The sequence below is a fragment of the Bos grunniens genome, chromosome 18 (genome assembly GCF_055505025.1).
Source record: "Bos grunniens cultivar Pamir isolate PY7600 chromosome 18, Bosgru_T2T1.0, whole genome shotgun sequence".
In the NCBI taxonomy this organism is placed as follows: Eukaryota; Metazoa; Chordata; class Mammalia; order Artiodactyla; family Bovidae; genus Bos; species Bos grunniens.
Window position 1 is genome coordinate 44239082 of NC_141182.1, and position 22368 is coordinate 44261449.

Sequence of the window (22368 nt, forward strand, 5' to 3'; positions counted from 1 at the left end):
ACAGGCAGATGAAGCTCCGGCAGGTGTATCAGTATCTGGGGAGGGAGAGGAGGATTTGAAAGGCTTGAAAAAGAATATTTTGTCATTGGAGAGGTGTTTTGTGGAAAGGGTTCAAAGTATAAAATTAGATTTTCATAATCAAGCCATAGAAAGGAAAGCTTCTCTCAATTCTCCTGGGACTCTGGAATTTTGAATGAAAGAGATTCTGAGCTTTTACTCTCTGACACTTGTGTTGTGTATATTGTGGACTATTATTGTGTGTTTATGTTGACATGTGTACCGTAGTTCCCATTATACATCATAAACATATGCAGTTTCTGTTTTACAGTGAAGATATGCTTTGGGGAAAAGTTTGATTTTTGTTTTTACTAAAGAGTAGCACAAAAAAGAGACTGTGAGGTTGTTACATCTTCAGTTCTATCCCTTCCAAGAGTTGAAGTTGGTCCTAACACTACACAAGCTGGAAATCAAAGTAAAATCATTTCCATCACCACAGTACACTGTGCTCACCACTTTTTATGCAAAAGAAACCCACAGCCATATTCCTGCTTCTTGGAGCCTATGTCTGGATGGGTGCCTGGCTTGCCCCACCACCCTCTGCCTGCTGGCCCTGAAGGTCACACTGCCATCTACAAATCAAATTGAGCATCAAGTTTTGCTTTCTTTGGCCCTTTCTGGGACAAAACTAATGATAATGATGCATGAGGTTTATATCAAGGGTAGATTTATCTGTAGTGCAAAGATGAGGTGCACTTTCCTTGGCAAATTCTGGGCAGTCATGCCAAACCACCCTCATAGCTTAAAATGTTGGGCCAAGATCACATGAAGTTTATTCTAAAGTCTGTGGGTCTAATTTTCCCCTGCAAAACGTCATTCTCTGCTTCACATGAAAGAAACTAGCATTATCAGGATCTTGTCACCAACCTGTGCAAAACTCTTGCACACTTCAAGGATACAGATTCTCACCTTTTGAAAACTCCCATGAAATCTACATTGAGGCAGCCAGACCTTGCCTTAGTGAAGAAGCTGAAAACATAGCCTGGAGGAAATCCATTACGAGGGTGGCAGGGTAAAAGTTTTGCAAAAGGTCAGATCTATTATTTGGCTATTAGTTGTGATGAATGGGTGATAAAGGAAACCATGCATAGCTACCTAGGTGTGTGTGATCCATGGCTCAGGAGCCAATCTGAGAGGAAATGCTGTTTTTCTAAGCCTTGGAGACTACCAATAGAATTGATTATGTCTCTGAACTGGAGTCAAATTTCTTCGAAGTAAATGAGCTGAATTGGAAAATAATATTAGACTTCCATTATGGGTGTTCTTGCAATGCCAAATTCAAGAAAAGGAGTGTGTGTGTGTGTGTGTGTGTGGATACAAGGGAAAGCCTCATAAATATTTTCAGAATATACTCCATCATTCTCTGCCAAGTTTCAGCGTTTGCCAGTTTTTAAAGAAGACATCAACCTCGCTAGCAAAATAATTAATTTGTTAAAAAAAAAACAAAAAAACACCTCACAAGAACCAGAAACACCCACCCAATGCATTGGATGCTGTGCTGTTTCCTTAATTCTGTGAAAATTTGCATGCCAAAGAATTTGGATTGCCCACTGGGTTCTCTAGGTCTGAACTGAAATTATCAAAAGTGCTTAGTGAATAAATGGGCTGAAGGTAGACGTTACCATATTTTAGGGCTTTCCAAGTGACTCAGTGCTAAAGAATCTGCCCTTCAATGCAGGAAACCTGGGTTCTATCCCTGTGTTGGGAAGATCCCCTGGAGGAGGAGGTGGCAACCCACTCCAGTATCCTTGCCTAGAAAATCCCATGGACAGAGGAGCCTGGCAGGCTACAGTCTAGAGGGTTGCAAAGAGTCGGACAAGACTGAACGACTGACTGTATTATATTTTTAATCATCAGGGAAAAGACCAACTGCATTGAACTTATGAAATTGATCATTGTGAAGTTTTCAGCACACTCAGCAGACATGATTGAAATAGTTTTGCAAACACAGAACTTCAGAATAAATATCAACCCCATTGCTCATCGTGATACGTGTTGTAGAGGTTGCCCAAGGCCAGCACAGGCTGCAGAGGCATAGTGCTTAGAACGGCTGCTTATTTTCCCTTCTTGATGAAGTGCTCGAGGGCCAGTTTCATGGAAGCCCTTTCCAGAAACGTCACATTTTTCTGTAGGTCTGCCTATAGCCTTAGTCCCTGAAACATTTCTCAGAGACCCCTGTTGGAAGCTTCCACAGCTCCAAGTTCTTGCTGATATTCAGGCTTTGCTAGGAGTTGTTTCTTTAGGTCCGGGTTGATGGATTTGCCTGGCAAAAAGCACTTTTGGGGATCTCTGCTTGTCTTCCCCAAAGCAGCCACTAACATGACGGAGCACTATCTGTGTGCCAGGCACTTCTCTAAGAGCATCACCTTTATTCATTCAGTCCTTACAACAATTTGGGGAGGCAACTATTATTACCCCCATTTTGCAGATGGGAAAACTGAGGCACGAGGAAGTTAAGTCACTTGCTCAGGAGCTACAGAGTTGATGAGTGATGGAGCTGGGATTTGGACCCAAGCAACCTGGCCACTCCGGGCCTTCTCAGTCATCACTGTACATCTCATTATCTCATTTCCATTTTGCTCACATATACCAGGCAGCTGAGTTTCCTGCACTGCTGGGTATGAAAACCAGCTGGGAGGGCCAGGCTTGATGTAAAGAGTAACTTACAGTTTTTTTCAGGATCCAGAATACTCACCTGAGAAAACCTCAGCAAGGGGACCTGAGACACACAGTGATATCTGAGCATCAAAGTGAAAACATGTAATTTTCAACATCATAATAAAGCTGTCTTCCGAAAGTGCCAATTCTCCTGAGAATGGCAGACGTGGACTTTCATGTTGAGGCTGAAATTTCTCCCCTGGATTATTACGATTGCCTGTTGCTTGTTTCTGCCCTTGCCTACCTACCTACATGGCCAGAGGGGTCCTGCTGAAATCAAGTCAGATAATGTCTTTCTTCTCTCCCCAGCTCACTGAGTCAAGGCCAGCACCCTCTCAGTGGTCCACGTGTGCGAAGTCGCTTCAGTCATGTCTGACTTTTTGCGACTCTATGGACCGTAGCCTGCCAGGGTCCTCTGTCCATGGGATTCTCCAGACGAAAATACTGGAATGAGTTGCCATGCCCTCCTCCAGGGGATCTTCCTGACCCAGGGATTGAACCCGTGTCTCTTATGTCTCCTGCATTGGCAGGCAGGTTCTTTACCACTGGTGCCACCTGGGAAGCCCTCAGTGGTCCCTGATTGGCCCTTTATTACTTCTTTTACCTTATCTCATTTCACCTTCATTATGTTCACTTTTCCCAACCCTCTGGGTGTCAGGAATGCTCCCACCCCAGGGCCTTTGCACAGGCTGTTCCCTAGATGTCCACATGGTTCGAATGGCACTTCTCAATGAAACCTCCACTCACATGCTTAGGTCTTGAGACTAACTCTAGCCTCCAACCCTCCTATCCCCTTCACCCTGCTATTTTCCTTTTCTCCATAGCATTTATCACCCTCTAGTATTATTTGTAATTTACTAATTTACTATTTTGGTAGCACTATCTCTTTCCTGTGTGTGTGTCTGTGTGTGTGTGTTAGTTGCTTAGTCATGTCCGACTCTTTTGAGACCTCATGGACTATATCCCACCAGGCTCTCCTGTCCATGGGATTTTCCAGGCAAGAATACTGGAGTGGGTTGCCATTTCCTTCTCCAGGCGATCTTCCCGACCCAGAGATCAAACCCAGGTTGCTTGCATTGCAGGCAGATTCTTTACCATCTGAGCTACCAGGGAAGCCCTGATTGGAACGTAATTCTACAAGGGCAGAATCTTTGTCTGTTTTGTTCACCAGTAGATCCCTGTTGCCTAAAACAGTGCCAAGCACATAGTAGGTGCTGACTAAATATTTATTACATTTGTGGTTACCTCTAGAGGGAAGGGAGGGGTTAAGTAGTAGGAAGGAATACAAAAGAGACTCCAAATATTAGTAATTGGCCTATTCTTTAAGTTGAGGGTAAGTATACTGGTTGTTCTTCATATTATTTTAATATATTTTTTGTCTGAAATGTTTCACAGTGACTTTTCAAGAATCAAACTGGGTCAAAAAGATTTATAAATGGTTTGTATTAGTGGGATAGTCCCCTTCCCCATCCAAATGAATTACTTCTGTGTACCATCCTGTGTCGGATGAGTCGGACACGACTGAGCCACTGAACTGAACTGACCTGAATTGAACCATCCTGTGTCAGTGGCTAAGAGTTCAGTTCAGTGACTAAGTTGTGTCCGACTCTTTACACCCCCATGCACTGCAGCATGCCACGTCTCCCTGTCCTTCACCACTTCCCAGAGTGTGCTCCAACTCACATCCATCGAGTCAGTGACGCCATCCAACCATCTCGTCCTCTGTCGTCTCCTTCTCCTCCCGCCTTCACTCTTTCCCAGCATCAGGGTCTTTTCCAGTGAGCGCCAGGCTCCTTGTATCAGGTGGCCAAAGTATTGGAGCTTCAACTTCAGATTCTTAGGGAGAGGCACTTGTAACTGGGGGATGTGGAGGTGAGACAGGCTGGGACCTGAGATCTGGGACCCTTACAGTGCTTGCACCTGGCCAAATATCTCCTGGAGCAACAAAATTCAAGGAAACTATAAGTGACTAAAACTAACTGTGTGCTCGTGAAGTTGGGGCGAATTACGGACAAGATACAAGAAGACCGAAAAACCCACCTGCCACTGAAGATCCAGGAACAGAAGCAGGGTACCGGGCATGCCCCCGCACACAACATCACCAAAGGAGTGGGCAAACCACCTAAGCCACCCTCTGGCCTGACCCCTGAACCCACCCCTACCCTCACCCCACATAAGGAAACAGCTCACTCTCCCTCACTGCAGCAGGGGCCCCAGAAAAGCCTTGTGTGAATTTCTTATCTGGTCTTATCAATTTCTATTGATTGAGGAAAGCCAAGAACCCTGGTCAGTAACAGAGGGACAGAAGGAGAAGGTGGGGCAGGGGCTCTGACCACCAGGGCAGCTTGACTTGGAGGGTGGGCGAATTGAAGGGACCCTGAGCTGACTTGCGGAACTGCCCATCAAAGCATGTTGGGGACAGCTGAGAAACAAGAATAAGGCTGCACCGGGCCAGCTTCCAGAAGCAGGATGCTGAGGGGGTAAGGGATGTGTCTGATGGTCCTTGGCAGAAGGACTCATGTCCCTTCTGTTCTCCAGAGGAGAGACAGAAAGAGGAATGATGTTTCCCGAGCCACCAGGAAGGTGGAAAGGGGTGAGTTCAGGCACCTGGTGAAAAACTCCGATGGGGGCTCCTCTGGGTTGAGATTGACCTGAGCAGGACAGAACTCAGATCTCGGCCCTGTGACTTCCTGTGGCCCCGTAAGATCCCCAAATCCGCAAAAGGAGAGCCAGTTTCTGAGAGCCAACTATGTAGACACTCTGACGGCCATGGCCAGTGGTCTACAGATGAGGAGGGCTGGTCACAGCCAGGACAGATCCTGTCCTCATGCTTGATGGGCAGCTTCCCAGGTGTTGACCAATGCCTCTGGAAAGTACAGCTCCTTCAGAGGAGTGCCATTGATCAGGAAGGATGGAAAACAAGTGGTGGCGATCGTGACAAGTGAATATTCATTTGGCAGTGGGAGAGAACATGTGGAGATTATGCCTGCGATGACTGGCTGGGTAGGATCAATTCAGGACACAAGGTGGACCAGATGTCTAAAGGGGCTGAGGCTCGGGAGTTGGAGAGGGAGAGAGAGCCAGAGAATGACTGGGACCATGAGGTTGCCATGTCACTCCACTCACAGCTCTCCGGATGCTGACTGAAACTGGGGCTGATGGAATGCTTCTGGGATGTTGGGGGCGGGAGATCCTATCTGAGGCCTCTGTCTTCAGATAGATCATTCACTGCACAATGGCCCCCAGGCCTGGGGATATCTGTGTGCATGGAGGGGGATTAAAGGCCATTGCACATGCAGCTGCTGGGAGAGAGAAGCGGTCTGCTGAGCCTGCCTCCATCCAAGGGTCCCGCCACCCTCTTGGACACACTGAGGGGAGGGACTTTGATGAGGTCCAGCTGGAGCCATCTCTAGTCTCTAGTTGTACACATGAGGACTCGAACCAGAGGGGCTGTGAGATTTGGGAACCAGGGTCCTGTGTTGTGGTCCTCTTCGCCCTGGGATAGGTGGATGGGTGTTTGGATTCACCCACATCACTCTGGGAGCCCTGGTCCTTAGCTGGAAGCTTCCTCGACAGAGGTGAGAGGTCATCACTGCTGGTCTGGGAGGTCAGCACCCTGTCAGCTCGTTGCCAGGTGCCCAGTCACGTAGGTGCAGCCCTCCCCCAACCCCAGCCCCAATTAACCATCTGTTGGAGCTGCCACCGACATGGGGGAGGGACTCAGTTCCACTCCTCCACGCAGGCTGCTCAGCTAATGAGGGGGTTTGTGAAATTTTTAATTATGGCTTCCATGCCTGGCTTAATTATTTGCATATGGCTTTTACAAGTGAGAAGAGGACGCCGGCGTGCAGCGCGTCTCCTCAGCCCCACGTTTGACTTTAATTAAAGGCAGAACCTGAGGTCTTTCCATCACTAATGATCGTGGAAAATTAGCTTCAAATTCCCAGGGGTCTCCAGAGTGATGCACCCTGAGGCGGAAGGAGGACGGAGGGGGGAGAGGGGGGCACCCCACGGATGGCAGATGGTCCTGCTGGGCTGCCACTCCTGAGTGCTCCCCCACAGCCCAGCCTCTCACTGCCTTCCCTCTGGGCCCTGCAGAAAAGGGAGCCTTGTTCTCCTCTGCCAGGGAAGAGGCCCGACCCCAGGCAGCGCAGTTGGGGTGGGGGACCACCGCTGAGCTGGGTGTGAGGGCTGCTGAGGTCATTGTCCAGGCGCTGGGAACAGCCTGGGCTGCAGCTGGACTGCTCCCAGCTGGTGGCCACAGGGCAGGGAGGTGAGAGGTTCTGGATCCCACACACATTGGCACACACATGCACACATATGTCTACTCATGCACATATTCACCCAGGCACAAGTACATGGTTCTTCACCCACTCCATCCATAGGCCAGAGTCACAGAGACAGGTCTGCCTCTTTACACATATATGGGCACCCATGTAGTCACATAAGCATTCATGCATGAGCAAGGGCCCTCTTCCTCGCTCTTGTGGTCACTCAAGCTCTCACTGTGTCTTGAGTGTCTGCTTGGGAGCCAGGGGGCCAGTGTTGCAGGCAGGGTGTGGCTTAGAGAGGGATCCTGAGAGCAGCAGAGCAGCCCTGATCACCCCCGTCCTCTACCCCCTCCCCCGACCGATACAGGTCTCTGCTGGTGAGTGTCTGGAATATGCCTTACTCCGTCACAGGCAGGGTTGATTCCACAGTCAGCAAGAGGAATGGTGGAGAGCATGTCCTTTAGCTTAGCCCTGAATTCAAATCTGATGCATGTCCTTTAGCTTAGCCCTGAATTCAAATCTGACCACCAGTTCCTAGCGGTGTGGCCTTGGGTAAGTTACTCAGCCTCTCTGAGTCTGTTTCCTCATCATTAAAATGGGAGTATAGTTGTTCACACAGCTTTTGTATGGAGCAGACGAGATAACTGTGCAGTGAACTCAGTGGCCAGTTCCAGGTCACCCCTCCCTCCACGTCTTGTTCCCTAGTTTTTGAGTTTAGGAAGGACTCAACCCAGCCTCAGCTCCTGGGAGGCCAGTTCCACCTCCACTGGTTCCAGGAAACCCAGGCCTGCGTTCCCCCAGCCCCAGAGGTGTCATCAGCTCAGGGTTCAGTTGGGGATGGGACTCTCTCTGTCCTGTTGTAATGAGGATGGCTGCAAGCTGGACCGTGGTTCAGCCATCATACAACCATAAAGGAGCCATCTGAGGATACAGCCTGTGTCTCAGGGACCCTTATAGTGCTTGTAGAGGAGTGGAGCCCCAGGAAGGACCTGAGTCCTAGTGACACTGTGAAACTTTGAGATTCCCACCAAGCTGGGGTTTTCTATTATTCACCTCCAAACACATGCTGGTTGTCACAGGGATCATGGCAAATGCTGAGCCTGACACTGAATACAATTGATGGCAACCACTGAACCAGGCGAGAGCTGGTCTCCTGGCAACACCCCAGCTCTTCTGTCTCCCACCAAGGATGCTGCCCTGTAGGTGAGGGCTGAGTCTTCTGCTACAGGGGTATATTCCTTTGCTGAGGCTGCCGTAACAGAATACCACAGGCTGGGGGTGGTTAAACAACCCAAACATGCTGTCTCAGTTCTGGAGTCCAGACATCTGAGATCAAAGTGGTTCCCTTTGAGGATGGTGAGGAGGAGTCTGTTCCAGGCCTCTGGGGGATTGCCTGCAGTCTTTGGCATCCCCTTGGCTTGTGAATCTCTGCCTTTATCCTCTCAGAACATCTCTTCATGTGCATATCTGTGTCCAGATTTCCCCTTTTTACAAGAACGTCAGTCCTGTTAGATTAGAGGTGCACCCTCCTCCAGTGTAACCTCATTCTAATTCATTACCTCTGCAATGATCTTTTCAAATAAGATCCTATTTTGAGGTACTGGGTATTAGGACTTAAACCTATGAACTGGGAGGGAGGGACACCATTCAGTCCATAACAGGTACATTCGAATGTGAGCCTGTGTGTGTGCCACTACTCTGTGGGGATCCTACGTCATGACTCCCCTGTCTCACCATAGTGACTGTCCTCCAGGCAGAGATAGATGCCCTGGGTTGGAAGCCCCTGTTTCTGCCTGAGTGCCATCCACTTCCAGAGCTGTAGGAAGCCACTCCTGACCAGCGGGACTGCTGCAGCTTTGCTCCAACATGACTGACTCATAAGCTTTTTCTCCCCTTAGCTGATCTTGCACAAAATTCTTTGAACTGTTAGGCATTTTTATCCAGTGATCAGGTGCTTTTCTTTAATCCAGGCTTTGCTTTTCATGGCACAGGCAGCAGTAGTGGAACCCAGGCCAAATCCAACTTGAATATGAGTTTTTTATTGGCTCAAGTCTATTTTTAAAATGTACATTGCTTGCCAATTGGAGAATCAGGAAATTTCAAGTTAAAAATCCAAGTTTACAAACAGGAAAATCTGAAGATTTGGATCCACTACCAATGGTCATTTAAAAAAGAATTTTCATATTGAAATTTCATATGATTATTTGACCCTGTGGACTGTAGCTGACCAGGCTCCTCTGTCCATGGGACTCTCTAGGCAAGAATACTGGAGTGGGTTGCCATGCCTTCCTTCAGGGGATCTTCCCAACCCAGGGTTAGAACCTGGTTCTCCTGCATTACAGGCAGATTCTTTAGTATCTGAGCCATCAGGAAAACCCATTTTAGGAAATGGGCTGCTCCAAGCAAAGCTTCACTGAAGACCGTCGATTGGCCATTCTGAGTCTCATATCATAAAAATATGTATTTGCACCCGTGTCTTCCTGTTTTTAGCAACCTGTAGAGAGTCAGAACTCAAGTGCCCCCTCCACGTGCAGAGTGGTACAGGGCACACATGGGGCCTGTGTGGATACCATTCTGCTTTCAGATGTTCCCAGTTCACTGGGTGTTGCCCACCATTCCAGCCTGGCAAGCATGGCATGTTCAAGGTTGTAAAGGTTTAACCCTTTCCTGCCTGTGTCCTTGAGACTGAAAGATGAGGACATCCAGGACTCAAGACTTCAGAAAATAGACTACAGGCTCAGGGAGAGAAAAGCCAGACCCATCCCCACCCCCACCCTTGCCTTGTAGGTTGTTCAAGGTAAGCAAAAAAGTCAACAGAACCATTTGGAGAGAGGGGCAAGATCAACCGTGGGGATCATCTGCTCCACAGGGAAGGGACGGGGACCCAGCAGCCCACTCTACCTGCCCTGAGCCTCTTCCCTCCATCCCAGAACAGCATCCCATCACAGCAGGAATCTTCACAAAGAAGCTTATGCTGTCGGTCTCCCAGAGACTGACTTCCTGGTTGAGAAAACTGAAGCTCAGAAATGTAAAATAATGATACCCAAAGTCTCCCAGAGAGAAAATTTAATGTTAAGTAGCTGACAGTTCAGAGTCCAATGATCTTTTCTCTACACTAACTTCTCACTGTTAACGTGTGTTGGAGGAAAGCCCACGGCCTCTTTAAAACATACAAGGTAGATGCCTTGCCTGGCCTGGGGGCTGTCAGGAAATGGTAAAATATGAGACTTGGTACTCACAGGCCTTGTGGGACATGCTGAGACATTTAAACTTGGACCACGGGGGAACTGGGGGCGCTCAGATGGTTTTAAACAGGGAAGGACAGCAAATGCAATACAGGAACTGGGATGGAGGTAGGGAGCTGTCCATGACCCCAGTGCTGAATCAGCCACCCCGAAAGGCTGGGAAACATAGGACAGGTGCAGGGGACCAAATCCACAGTTGGATGTAGGGGGAAAAGGAAGGGAGTGGAGGTTGGTCCTAAATTTATGGCTTTCCAACACTCTGTGATGAAAGAGGGGGAAGGCATTGAGGGGGAGGAGACTTGAAATACGGGAAGTCAAGTGGAGGAAGAAGTGAGGCAGAAGCTTATGAAGAAGGCAGGCTCCTACCTCATGCATAGCCACTCATTAGAACTTCCAGGTCACTCACAGTCTTGGGCTCTTCCTGAGAGCTTGAGAGAGACCCGATTCTCCACACAACAATCAGGACAGAGCCAACAGACTTGATTGTTCTGCCATATTCTTAGTCTTTGAGCCCTCAGGTTGGAAGGAGCCAGCCTGTTCTGAGAAATCCAGGGACAGTAATGCTGGACTAGTAAAAATCAAGAATGTGGTGGTCAACCCTGGAGCCAGCTCAGAAAAGCCATCTTTGTCCCACAGGACACCCAGGGGCTATCTGCCAGGCTCCATATGACCTCAACTTCAAAAGGACTCAGCTGGCTCTAGGGTACAAGCATTCCTCCCCTTCCTCCCTCCTCTTCCTAACCTTTCATCACTCACCACACATTGCCCAAATACCTCCTCTCTGCCAGGCACTTTTGCCAGCTGGGAACACAAAGGCAAGTCCTCTGGGGGCAGCACAGGGAGAGGGATTCCCTGGAAGGAAGCCAGCCCTCCTTGCCATTCTCTCCTCCTCTGGAGTCTATGGATTGCCATTTGCAACTTGGCAGCAGCTGCACCCTGCCAGGGGCCAGGGCATTCTGGATTTACTCATACACTCCTTTCTGTCCATATTATACCCCAACTCTCAATTTTGAGAAGTAAATATGCAATTTTTTCCTCCCTGTAATTTTCCCTGCTGTGGCTGTTGGATGTCAGAGCAGCTGGAAAATGTGAACAGCTCAGTGCTTTCTAAAAGTAAAAGGAGGCCGTGCAGCTTCATACATCGTCTGCTGCTCTTGGCAAAATCCGACAGCTCTGCTGGGAGGGAAGATGCTCTCCAGGCTGTACTGTCAGGGGAACTTTTAACCCAAATAATCCACATCCCCGCCTACCATTAGCAATGAGATAATTGCCAAAAAGTAAGCGTATGTGTGTGTGTGCACGGGCACGTGTGTGTGTGTTGCAGAGATGTTAGTAGAGGTGAAACAAAGGTATCTGCTTATGCAGTCAAACTTTCTGCTTGTTCCTCAGGAGACTTTCAAACCCTCGTGTCTCAGTAACTGAAGGTCAGGACAGTCTGATCTACGCTTTTGTTTGGAAGAAGCGAGTCAAAGAGATCCGGGGTGGCTTATTTACTGTGTAACCTTGACAATGTTTAGTCTCTCTGGGTCTTAATTTTATCATTTGTAAAACAGAGCAGAGGACTTGGAGATATGCTTCCTCGAGCCCCTTGCAGGAAGGACTTACTGGCCACCCATGGGACAGGGGGGTCAGCTGTAAGCTCCCTAAGGATCTGCAGGAGACTGCCTCATCTCACGTCATGCCCTTCCCCGGGAACTCTGCATCCAGCTACCGAATCAGGTGGAAGCATACAGGCACAGCCATTTCTGCTGGCTGCTGGGCGCTCTGACAGCCGACAGCCACTCCTGAGCTCCCATCAAGGCTTTGTCGAACCTGTGTCCCTGACCGACTTCTCCTTCTACTCACTTCCCCTTCCTTCCTTTTCTCTTCATAGATATTGAACCTTGATCACATCTTGCACCCCAAACTCTATCTCAACCTCTCCTTACAGAAAACCAATCCTGTGACAAACAGGGATAAAGATTTCTACTTCGAGAGGTTATTGTGTGAAAGCTAAATGGGATGTTTATGTAGTACCCAGCATAATGCCTGGAACATTAACAAAGCATGACAAATGTTTATTCCTTTTCTCTTAAAAGCTCTGACACCCAGAAAGAGAAAAATGAATATCGTATACTAAAGCATATATATGGAATCTAGAAAGATGGTACTGAGGAACTTATTTGCAATGCAGCAGTGGAGACACAGAAATAGAAAACAGACTTACGGACATGGGAAGTGGGTAGGAAGGAGAGGGTGGGATGTATGGAGAGGGTAACAGGGAAACATGTTACTGTATGTAAAATAGATGTGCTTAATCTCTCAGTCGTGTCTGACTCTTTGCAACCCCATGGACTGTAGCCCACCAAGCGCCTCTGTCCATGGGGATTCTCCAGGCAGGAATACTAGAGTGGGTTGTCATGCCCTCCTCTAGGGGATCTTCCTGACCCAGGGATCAAACCCAGGTCTCCTGCATTGCAGGCAGATTCTTTACCATCTGAGTTACCAGGGAAGCCCAGGAATACTGGAGTGGATAGCCTATCCCTTCTCCAAGGGATCTTCCCGACCCAGGAATCGAACCGGGGCCTCCTGTGTTAGCAGGCAGATTCTTCACCATCTGAGCTACCAGGGAAGCCCCAACAGGCTGAGGACAGGCCCCTCTGGGACAAAATAGGCAGCCAGTGGAAATTTGCTCTATGACTCAGGGAACTCAAACCAGGGCTCTGTAACAACCTAGAGGGGTGGATGGAGAGGGAGGTTGGAGGGAGGTTCAACAAGGAGGGGACATAGGTATATCTATGGCTGATTCATGTTGATGTTTGGCAGAAGCCAACACAATACTGTGCAACACAATACTGTAAAGCAATTATCCTTCAATTAAACATAAATACATTTTTAAAAACTTAAAAAAAAAAACTGATGCTAAGCCCCATTCCAGGCCTCGCAAAGCAGTTGTTCATAGCCTGTGCTCTGTGATACTGGTTTGGATAAAGCCCAGAGGGGAGAGTGGCCCTGAAAGTTCCTTCCAGCTGCTAAGTTTAAGGACCTGGCAGAGGACTCTGGAGCCAGCCTTGTCCCTGTGAAGTTCATTATCCATGGATCACATCAGCCCTCTTCAAGGTTCCTCACCGAAAAGAAATCGAGCATGCAAATGCTCTTTTATCATAATCACCACGTATCCACAGGGTAATTCATAAAAGAGCTGGAAATATATTGAAATTCAATATTGTTTTAGTCCAAATCAATATTAATAATTGTTTGCATTTTTAAAGTGCAATTTGCAATTGAAAAATGCACAAAGATCAACCAGTAGTTGCAACACATCAAATTTTCCTGTTAAAGGCATATTCCCTTACCTTTAAAGTGTTTCTTATACAGCAGAGGATGGTGCTGATCCATGAAAATGTTATCTATTATTTACATGCACAACATTAGAATTTGGCTTCCATTATGCATGAGCTGAAAGGCCAGTAACTTTCAAGTGCTTGATTTTTTTAATTACACTTCTTATTTTGAAATAATTATAGATTAACATATGGTTGTAAGAAGTATTACAGAGAAATACTGTGTACCCTTTATCCATTTCCCCCCAATAGTAATGTCTTGTAAAACTACAGTGTAGTATCCCAGTAAGAATGTTGACATAGATACAGTCAAAATAGAGGACATTTCTATCACCACAAGGATGCCTCATGTTGCCCTTTTACATTCTTTAAAAATTAAAGATTTTTAAATGACAACGGTGACCATGAACATGGTGGGACTTAAATCATTAGCCCTGTTTAGACTTTTAGACTTCTGCCTTAAAATGATTTTTATCATTAAATGAGGCACTGTCCCAGCTGGACTTGATGGGTTCAAACATAGAGCAGTGGTCACCTAGGTAGAGTGGACCCAGGAGAGACTCGCCTCAACCAGGCAGGCCTCAGGCATGACTGTGGACCAGAAAGAACCTGAGAATTATTTTCCAGTTTGACACTTGCATGAGGGTCCTTTGTCCTTTACAATAGGGATAAGATTATCTTGAAGGGAAACAGTTTGGCAGCTTTGGTCCATAGAGACACAGCATCGACCCAGATTTGTGGCAAGGGACAGTCAGCAGGTGTGGGTGAGGGACACCTCGCCAGAGTGCCACCTGCTCTGCCTGAAACTGGCCTCCTGCAAATACAATTCACAAGATGTCTTTCTGTTCTCCAAAACGTGTTAGTCACACCCTAGAGCTGCAAGGAACTTGGAAACTCATCTACAGTGCTTATTCTGGATGCAGATTGATTCCAAGATTAGGCAAACCAAGTCCTAAGGGTCAACAGTTAAACTGGAGGGACAGCCAGGCCCAGAACCTAGGCTCCCTGCTCTGAGCTTTGCTTGCATCCCATGACATCTGGCCACTTTGGGGGAGGGGGCTGCCTGGGTTTGTAAACCCATTTCCTCTCTATTCTGGTCATGTTTCACACAGGCATGAACTTGACAATTCTGGTCCTTCTTGGCCCCAGGGCCTGCACCTGCGGGATGAGTGAAATGATAAGATAGTGATTTCTGCTCAGTTTGCTTTCACTGATTTTTGATTGAAGTAAAATTAATATTGTTGTTGTTATTTATATATATAATGTAAACCATTTTAACCATTTTTAAGTCCAAAGGCATTAAGTACATTCACATTGTTCTGCAGCCATCACCTCTGCACTTCTCCAGAACTTTTTTCATATTCTCCAACTGAAAGTCTGTCCCCATTAAGTAATAATTCCCCATTCTCTCGCCCCTGCAGTCCCTGGTAACCACTATTCTACTTCCTGTCTCTGAGTTTGTCTACATGGAATCATATAGTATTTGTCCTATTGTGACTGGCTCCTTTCACAGCATAATGTCCTCAAGTTTCACTCATGTTATACCATGAATTGCTTTCACTGGTTTTTGATCAAGCCATGTAAACTGATACTCATGGGGTTCTCATGTTAAAAAAAAAAAGGATGCACAGAAGAACTATACAAAGGAGATCTTCATGGCTCAGATAACCACGATGGTATGAGCACTCACCTAAGCCAGACATCCTGGAAGGTGAAGTCAACTGGGCCATGGGAAGCATTACTATGAACAAAGCTAGTGGAGATGATGGAATTCCAGTTGAGCTATTTCAAGTCCTAAAAGATGATGCTGTGAAAGTGTTGCACTCAATATGCCAGCAAATTTGGAAACCTCAGTCCTGGCCACAGGACTGGAAAAGGTCAATTTTCATTCCAATCCCAAAGAAAGACAATGTCAAAGAATGTTCAAACTACCGCACAATTACACTCATCTCACACACTAGTAAAGTAATGCTTAAAATTCTCCAAGCTAGGTTTCAATAGTATGTGAACCGTGAACTTCCAGATGTTCATGCTGGTTTTAGAAAAGACAGAGGAACCAGAGATCAAATTGCCAACATGTGTTAGATCATAGGAAAAGCAAGAGAATTACAGAAAAACATCTCCTTCTGCCTTACTGACTATGCCAAAGCTGTTGACTGTGTAGATCAAAACAAACTGTGGAAAAATCTGAAAGAGATGGGAATACCAGACCACTAGACCTGCCTCCTGAGAAATCTGTATGCAGGTCAAGAAGCAACAGTTAGAACCAGACATGGAACAATGGACTGCTTCCAAATATGGAAACGAGTCCATCAAGGCTCTATATTGTCACCATGCTTATTTAACTTATATGCAGCATACATCACTCAAAATGCACAAGCTGAAATCAAGATTGCTGGAAGAAATATCAATAACCTCAGATATGCAGATGACACCACCCTTATGGCAGAAAGTGAAGAGAAATGAAAGAGACTCTTGATGAAAGTGAAAGAGGAGAGTGAAAAAGCTGGCTTAAAACTCAACATTCAGAAAAATAAGATCATGGTTTCTGGGCCCATCGCTTCATGGCAGATAGATGGGGAAATAATGGAAACAGTAAGAAACTTTATTTTGGGGGGCTCTAAAATCACTGCAGATGGTGACTGCAGCTGTGAAATTAAAAGACACTTGCTCCTTGGAAGAAAAGCTATGACCAACCTGCTGCTGCTGCTGCTAAGTCGCTTCAGTCGTGTCCGACTCTGTGCAACCCCATGGACTTCAGCCTACCAGGCTTCTCCGTCCATGGGATTCTCCAAGCAAGAACACTGGAGTGGGTTGCCATTTCCTTCTCCAATGCATGAAAGTGGAAAGTGAAAGTGAAGTTGCTCAGTCGTATCTGACTCTTAGCGACCCCATGGACTGCAGCCTACCAAGCTCCTCCATCCATGGGATTTTCCAGGCAACAGTACCGGAGTGGGGTGCCATTGCCTTCTCCCATTACCAACCTAGACAGCATATTAAAAAGCAGAGACATTACTTCGTTGACAAAGGTCCGTCTAGTCAACAAAAAACTATGGTTTTTCCAGTAGTCATGTATGGATGTGAGAGTTGGACTGTAAAGAAAGCTGAGCACTGAAGAATTGATGCTTTTGAACTGTGGTGTTGGAGAAGACTCTTGAGAGTCCTTTGGACTGCAAGGAGATCAAACCAGTCAGTCATAAAGGAAATCAGTCCTGAATATTCATTGGAAGGACTGATGTTGAAGCTGAAACTACAATACTTTGGCCACCTGATGCAAAGAACTGACTCCTTAGAAAAGACCCTGATGCTGGGAAAGATTGAAAACAGGAGGAGAAGGGGGAAACAGAGGATGAAATGACTGGATGGCATCAACAATTCGTGGGCATGAGTCTGAGCAAGCTCCAGGAGCTGTTGACAGACAGTAAAGCCTGGTGTGCTGCAGTCCATGGGGTCGAAAAGAGTTGGACACAACTGAGTGACTGAACCGACTGACCAATGCAAACTACAGTTTTGTTTGGGAGTTCCCTCGCATCATACTGTATTTTAAAGGTTTGAAAATCATCCATTTTACAGTATCTAAATGACAAATATTTGTTTGTATTGTGTGTTCTAATATACTCATACATATAGAAATAGAGTCATCATTTAGTCTTCAAGCCCCATGTTTTGAAATCTGTCCTATCAGACATGAAGATACAGAAATGGCATCCTGGTGGTGAGTGTGCCTAGGGTGTTTGGGAGCGGTCAGTTTTGTCAGGTTCCCTGGTGGAGCTCAGTTCCTTGTCTCTTCTTCGTCATAGGATTGGACTACTCGTTGAACCTGATTCCAGCTCAGACCTGATCAAAACAGACCCTCAGCTCCCTGAAACAGAAATGACCTTTTTAAAATTCCAGGTTCATGGAGTGTCTCTCTCCAGATGGTCCAATCACCTCTATTAACTCACACTCATTCAACATGTGGCAAAGGTTATTGATCACCTGTGCCAGGCACTGTGCTAAGTGCTGGGAATACAAAGATGAGCAAAGAGTCCAAAACAGGCATGAGAATGCTCTCCACATAGTGGAGGAAGGGCTGTAACTGAGATACCCGCGCTCACAAGATTGAGGATACCACCTGCAAGCTGGTGGGGAGGGAGTTAGTTTTTTTACCTGTAGGATTATTTTTCCATACCCTGTCCTTTATTTAGGGTAATAAAGTACCTTAAAAATATAAGTTCTGGCCAGAGATGATACCCATAGTTTGGTTTATTCCTAATAGCAAAGAGGACACTGCAGTCTGTGACATCTTGGCCAGGCTTTCAGGACCCTCCTGCCATGGCTGTGTGTTTGCAGGCTTCCCTTCATCCTCTTTGTATGAGCTGGGCTGTGGTGTTCCTAGTGGGGCTGTGGGGACAAGGTTTGGGGCTGTTTGAACCTGATTTGTACCTCGGCCTTCGCCTCGGGGTCGCCTTTCTTTCTCCCTGCAGACAGCGTGGGAGATTGGAGGGAATCCCTGCCTTGTAACAAGGGAGTGGTTATCAAGTAAATTGCTTCCCCCAGGAATGGGGGGCAGTCGTGCCTGCCCGGATGTGCTGAGGCTGGGCCCTGCCCATTTCAGGACCCAGGTCAGCGCTCTGCCGTGTCAGCGGTGAGGCAGGAGTCTGCAGCCCCACCTCAGAGTCTTGAGCCCTTGCAGCCATCCGTCATCCTCAAAGAGCATTGCAACTTTATGCCTGTGCATAAAAACTGGAGGGACTCGTCCCAGAGTTTGCGGCTGCCATCGCCGCTGCCGTTAGAGCAGTTTTAATTAGCTGTAGGATTTTAATGAGCTGAAATCGAGAAGAACCCCATCTCAGAAGTAAGCAGGAGCTGAACACAGGGAAGAACTCTGACAAAAACAGATGGAGGTGGTGTTCTCAGGGGACTGGGCTGTGTGCTTTGTTTCAGCAAAGAGCAAATGAGTTACCGAGGCCAGGAGGCTGAGGAGGGAAGCCGGTGGGTCAGCCCCAGCGCCGGCCTCGGTGGGGGCAGAGCTGGAAGCGTGGCCCCCTCTGCTGCCATTGTGGAATGCTTGGTGCCGGATTCAAGGTGACGGCAATGTCTGGCTCCATTCTCCTCAAGTTGCCATAGCAGCCTCTCTCCCGATGAGCAGCTTCTCTTAGAGCCCTCAGCCAGGAGGGACGTCACTGTTCACTCCTGCCGGTTCGAGGAGGAAGCGACTGGTCAGAGAACTTTCCCGGGCCCGGGGCCCGCACACCCAGTGGGTGCACCCACCGGTGCGAGGCTGGACGCCTCCTCCTGCCTCCAGTGGGGCACAGGGGTGGGTCTCCACAGCCTGAGGGGGTCCTCTGGGTGACTGGGGGGAGTATCCAGGCCTTGGAGCATCCGCAGCCAAGTGTGTCCTTGGAGCCATCCGTCCGTCCGTCTGCCTGCCGGCCCTTCGCCACTGGAGGTGCGTGCATTTTGGCTGAATTCCCAAGTCCTTGCTTGTGCCCTGAAGTGAATTTTCTAGAGACAAAATTTTAAATCAGATAAATAAGGAAATAGGAGAAATCCTTGGCCCTGCCCTGTGTCCCAGGAGGTGTTTACAAGATTAATTGGATTTCTCTTTCTTCCTGTAAAAATTGGTGACGCCATTCGGGGCCTCAGGGAGAGAAGCCCCCGGGAGAGCTAGGAACTGTGAGGAGGGCAGGACCTTCTGAAATCTCAATGGGCTATTTATTTTTCTTGCCTTACCCCTCCCCCTTCCACTCCATCATTTGAATTTTCTTCTTGTCTGCTGATCTTAGAAGGGAAGTAGGAGAAGGTTCTTCACTTGTCATTGGAGTGTGATGTAGTGTGTGCTGAGCCTATACCCATCCCACTGGGAGTGGGGGCTTGTGAATGTGTTTGTCGGGTCCTGGGCAGCCCACCTCCAGCCTTGACTGTTGTGTCCCCTCCCCAGGCAGCAGCTCAACTCGCAGGAGAGGGAGACAGCCTTTGAACATCATCTCCCTGTGGCCTTGAAAATAACATGTGACTTTGAAGACAAGGACTCTCATGGGGACTATAGGGGATCAGATGTGCCCACCGTCTGGAGTGTCTGGTGGTCTGTTGGTGATCTCTCACCTACCTCTCTTTAAAGGAAGGAGTTTCCTACAGATTCTGTGATGTTGTTTTTTCCCTCCTGGGGCCTTGAAGACTCAGTCAGGCTGCAAACCATTCCCCCAGGAGAGGAGGCAGGCTAACCTTTGATTCCTGTTTGCACGAAGCAGGGAGTTAGCTAATCAGATGGTCTCCAGTGAGAGCCAACCCTGGGAGAAAGGTCCAATGGAGGGGTGGGTGCTGGGGTCTGAGGCATAGAAGCTAAGTCTGGGCAGGGGAAGCCATGCATGTCTCTAACACCAGCTTCCCTGGGTGTAGAGAGAGTGCTTATATTCTCTTGGGGGCTGACAAGGAGAGAGTCTCTAAACTGAGATGCTTGAATAGTTGATGCTCCTGCCACCGTGAAAGTGCAGGTTCTGGGGCTGTGTTCTCTTCTCCCCAGATTTGGGGTCAGGGATGTGGTCTTCAGCCTGGCTCCAGGCACATGGGCTGCTGGAAGCCTGGCTCCAGTTGGTGGGCTTAGTTTGGGCTGGTTCAGAAACAAGTGAGAACAGGTCATGGCTGGAGGAGGAGGGAAATCTGTACCGACTTGAACGGTGACCGTGTGACAGATTAGAAAGAAGAGGAAACTGAGCAGCTCTTCTGCAGTCACTTCTGCAGTGCCAGCCACCATACAAACAATGCAATAATGATCACACGTGCCTCTGAGTCCCTTTTCCTCATCAAATAGTCTTTGGGTCAAGATTGGGCAACACATTATTAGCTGCTTTACCAGGCCACTGTGTCTGCTGGCCATCGACTTGCCATCCTTTCTTCCCTTCTTCCTCTCTTTTTTCTTCTCCCCACCTTGAGAAATGTCCTAATTTGGGGGTTCACCCTAGATCAGATTGGTTTCCTGACCTCGTGTCTCACTCTGAAGGCTGGTGTGTCTGCAGGCAGCATATCAACACCTTGGCCAGCATAAGCTGGGTGTCCTTATAGCCATGGCCTTGCTTATAGTTCAACCTGTGGGTCCTGCGCAGAGGGCCTGTCATCACTGAGGGAGGGTCCTGGGAGACCGCAGGCCATTGGGCATGCTGTGGGCTTTGTCCTTCCCTGGAGCCTGGGGCCTGCACTCCGGCACCTGCGTCTTTTCAGAATGATGAGCCAGGTCCCCAGAATGGTCCCATCTGGGGCCACCATGGAGAGGGAGGTTGCAGACCCTGAGGGGCTTCAGGGTCTGAGCCTTTGGGGACATGTTACTGCCCATTTTCACCCACTGCAAGCTGGAGGCAGGGTATCCCTGGTTTTGGCAGGAAGCAGCCGCCTTTCTCTGTAGCAAGGTGGAGCGGGGCGGGGGGGGGGGGTGTGGTGCAGGAGGGGCTGTTGCAGGGAGGTCAGGGCCAGCTAGAACCCTGGAGCCAATGCCAGAGGCAAACAGCACCTGGTCAGCACTGCCTCTGAAACATGAAAGCTGGGAGGTCGTGGGAAACTCCTGCTCGCACAGCTCAGAGAACCTGGCATTCAGGCGTGTTCCCGTGCATGGAGGCCTGGGGCAGGTTAATTAAAGTTAACTGAGTGAAAAAATAATTACAGAGACTGCAGAGGGGAGAAACCCAAACTTGCAATTTAACTCTCAGCCTCAGAGCCTTGCTGAGAACTGTCTAGTCCTTGGGAATGTGTGTTTGGGCAGAGGAAGGTGGGGTTTCTCTGTTTATCACTTCCTGCCTCGTGCCCCATCTTCAGGTTGGATACAGAGGGACAAAAGCTGGGGTTTCCTCCCCCAGCACCTGGGTGCCGGGTCAGAGATGAGTTCCCTGTTCAGAATGTCAAGCCAAGGAGACTCCAGGCAGGGCTCATCCTTGTGCTGAGTGGCACACTGGTCTGGGGCCTGATCAGCACCCTGCTGTGTCTCAGGGGTTACTGGGCACTGCCCACCTGGCCTCAGCCTTCCTCGGGCATTGCCCTGTGCCAGACAGGGGCAAGTTCCCAAAGGGCTTCTTAGGTGGAAAGAGGGTGATGTCCCTGGACCCAGGTGGGTAGGATCGGGTGAAGATAAGGGGAACAAGTGATAGCTTGCTCGAACCACCCCGCCACACCCCCAGCCCACCCCCACCCCACCCCCCACTGCAGGAACTTACATCTTTCCTTTAGGCAGATGGCCTTGGGGAGCTGTCATCTTTTTCTTTCGGCCACGCCACATGGCATACAGGATCCTAGTTCTCCCGACCAGGGATCGAACCCATGCCCCGTGCTGTGGAAACTCGAAATCCTAACCACTGGACCACCAGGGAAGTCCCAGGGTGCCCCCGTCTTGACCCACAGCTTCACCCAACTGATGTCACTAGTTGGCATCAGGATACTTGGTAGGCATTTCTTTTACTTCAAGGGGAATGAGGGTGGGGGCAAGCAACATGGGCATGGCCTGGGTCTGCAGTGGCTGGAGCAGCAGGTGTCCATCTGCTGGCACACAGCCTCTGAGCCTGGGATCTGTCAGACCTGGGTCTGGCCACCCCGTGTCAGCTCCAGACCGCTTCGAGAGCTGGGATGACCATGATCTGGCTGGAACTTCAGCCCCTGTCGGTGCGACTATCCAGCAGGGCTATGATTCCACCCAGCTCATCCTTCCATCTGTGGGGGGCAGGGACAGCTCTGGCTGATACAGTGGCGAGTCAGTCAGTCTCTGACATCTCTGGGCCTGAGAGGCCCCTTCTCAAAGCTTCTGGTTCTATGGAGACCCTTGTCCCCAGCATCCTGTAGATGGGAGCCAAG

The 22368-nt window shown here is 48.5% G+C and overlaps 1 protein-coding gene across 2 annotated transcripts in view; it reads left to right on the forward strand.

Moving 5' to 3' along the window:
• The window catches only part of CHST8 (carbohydrate sulfotransferase 8), a 145595-nt gene that overhangs the window by 48888 nt on the left and 74339 nt on the right, over nt 1–22368 (forward strand). The window contains exon 1 of one of the 2 annotated variants that reach the window (XM_086349632.1): nt 18726–18985. The exons of the other annotated variant lie outside the window; for it this stretch is intronic. The gene's annotated coding sequence lies outside the window, so the exon portion shown is untranslated. Of the gene's footprint in view, nt 1–18725; nt 18986–22368 lie in introns of those variants that run through there. 2 annotated transcript variants of the gene reach the window in all.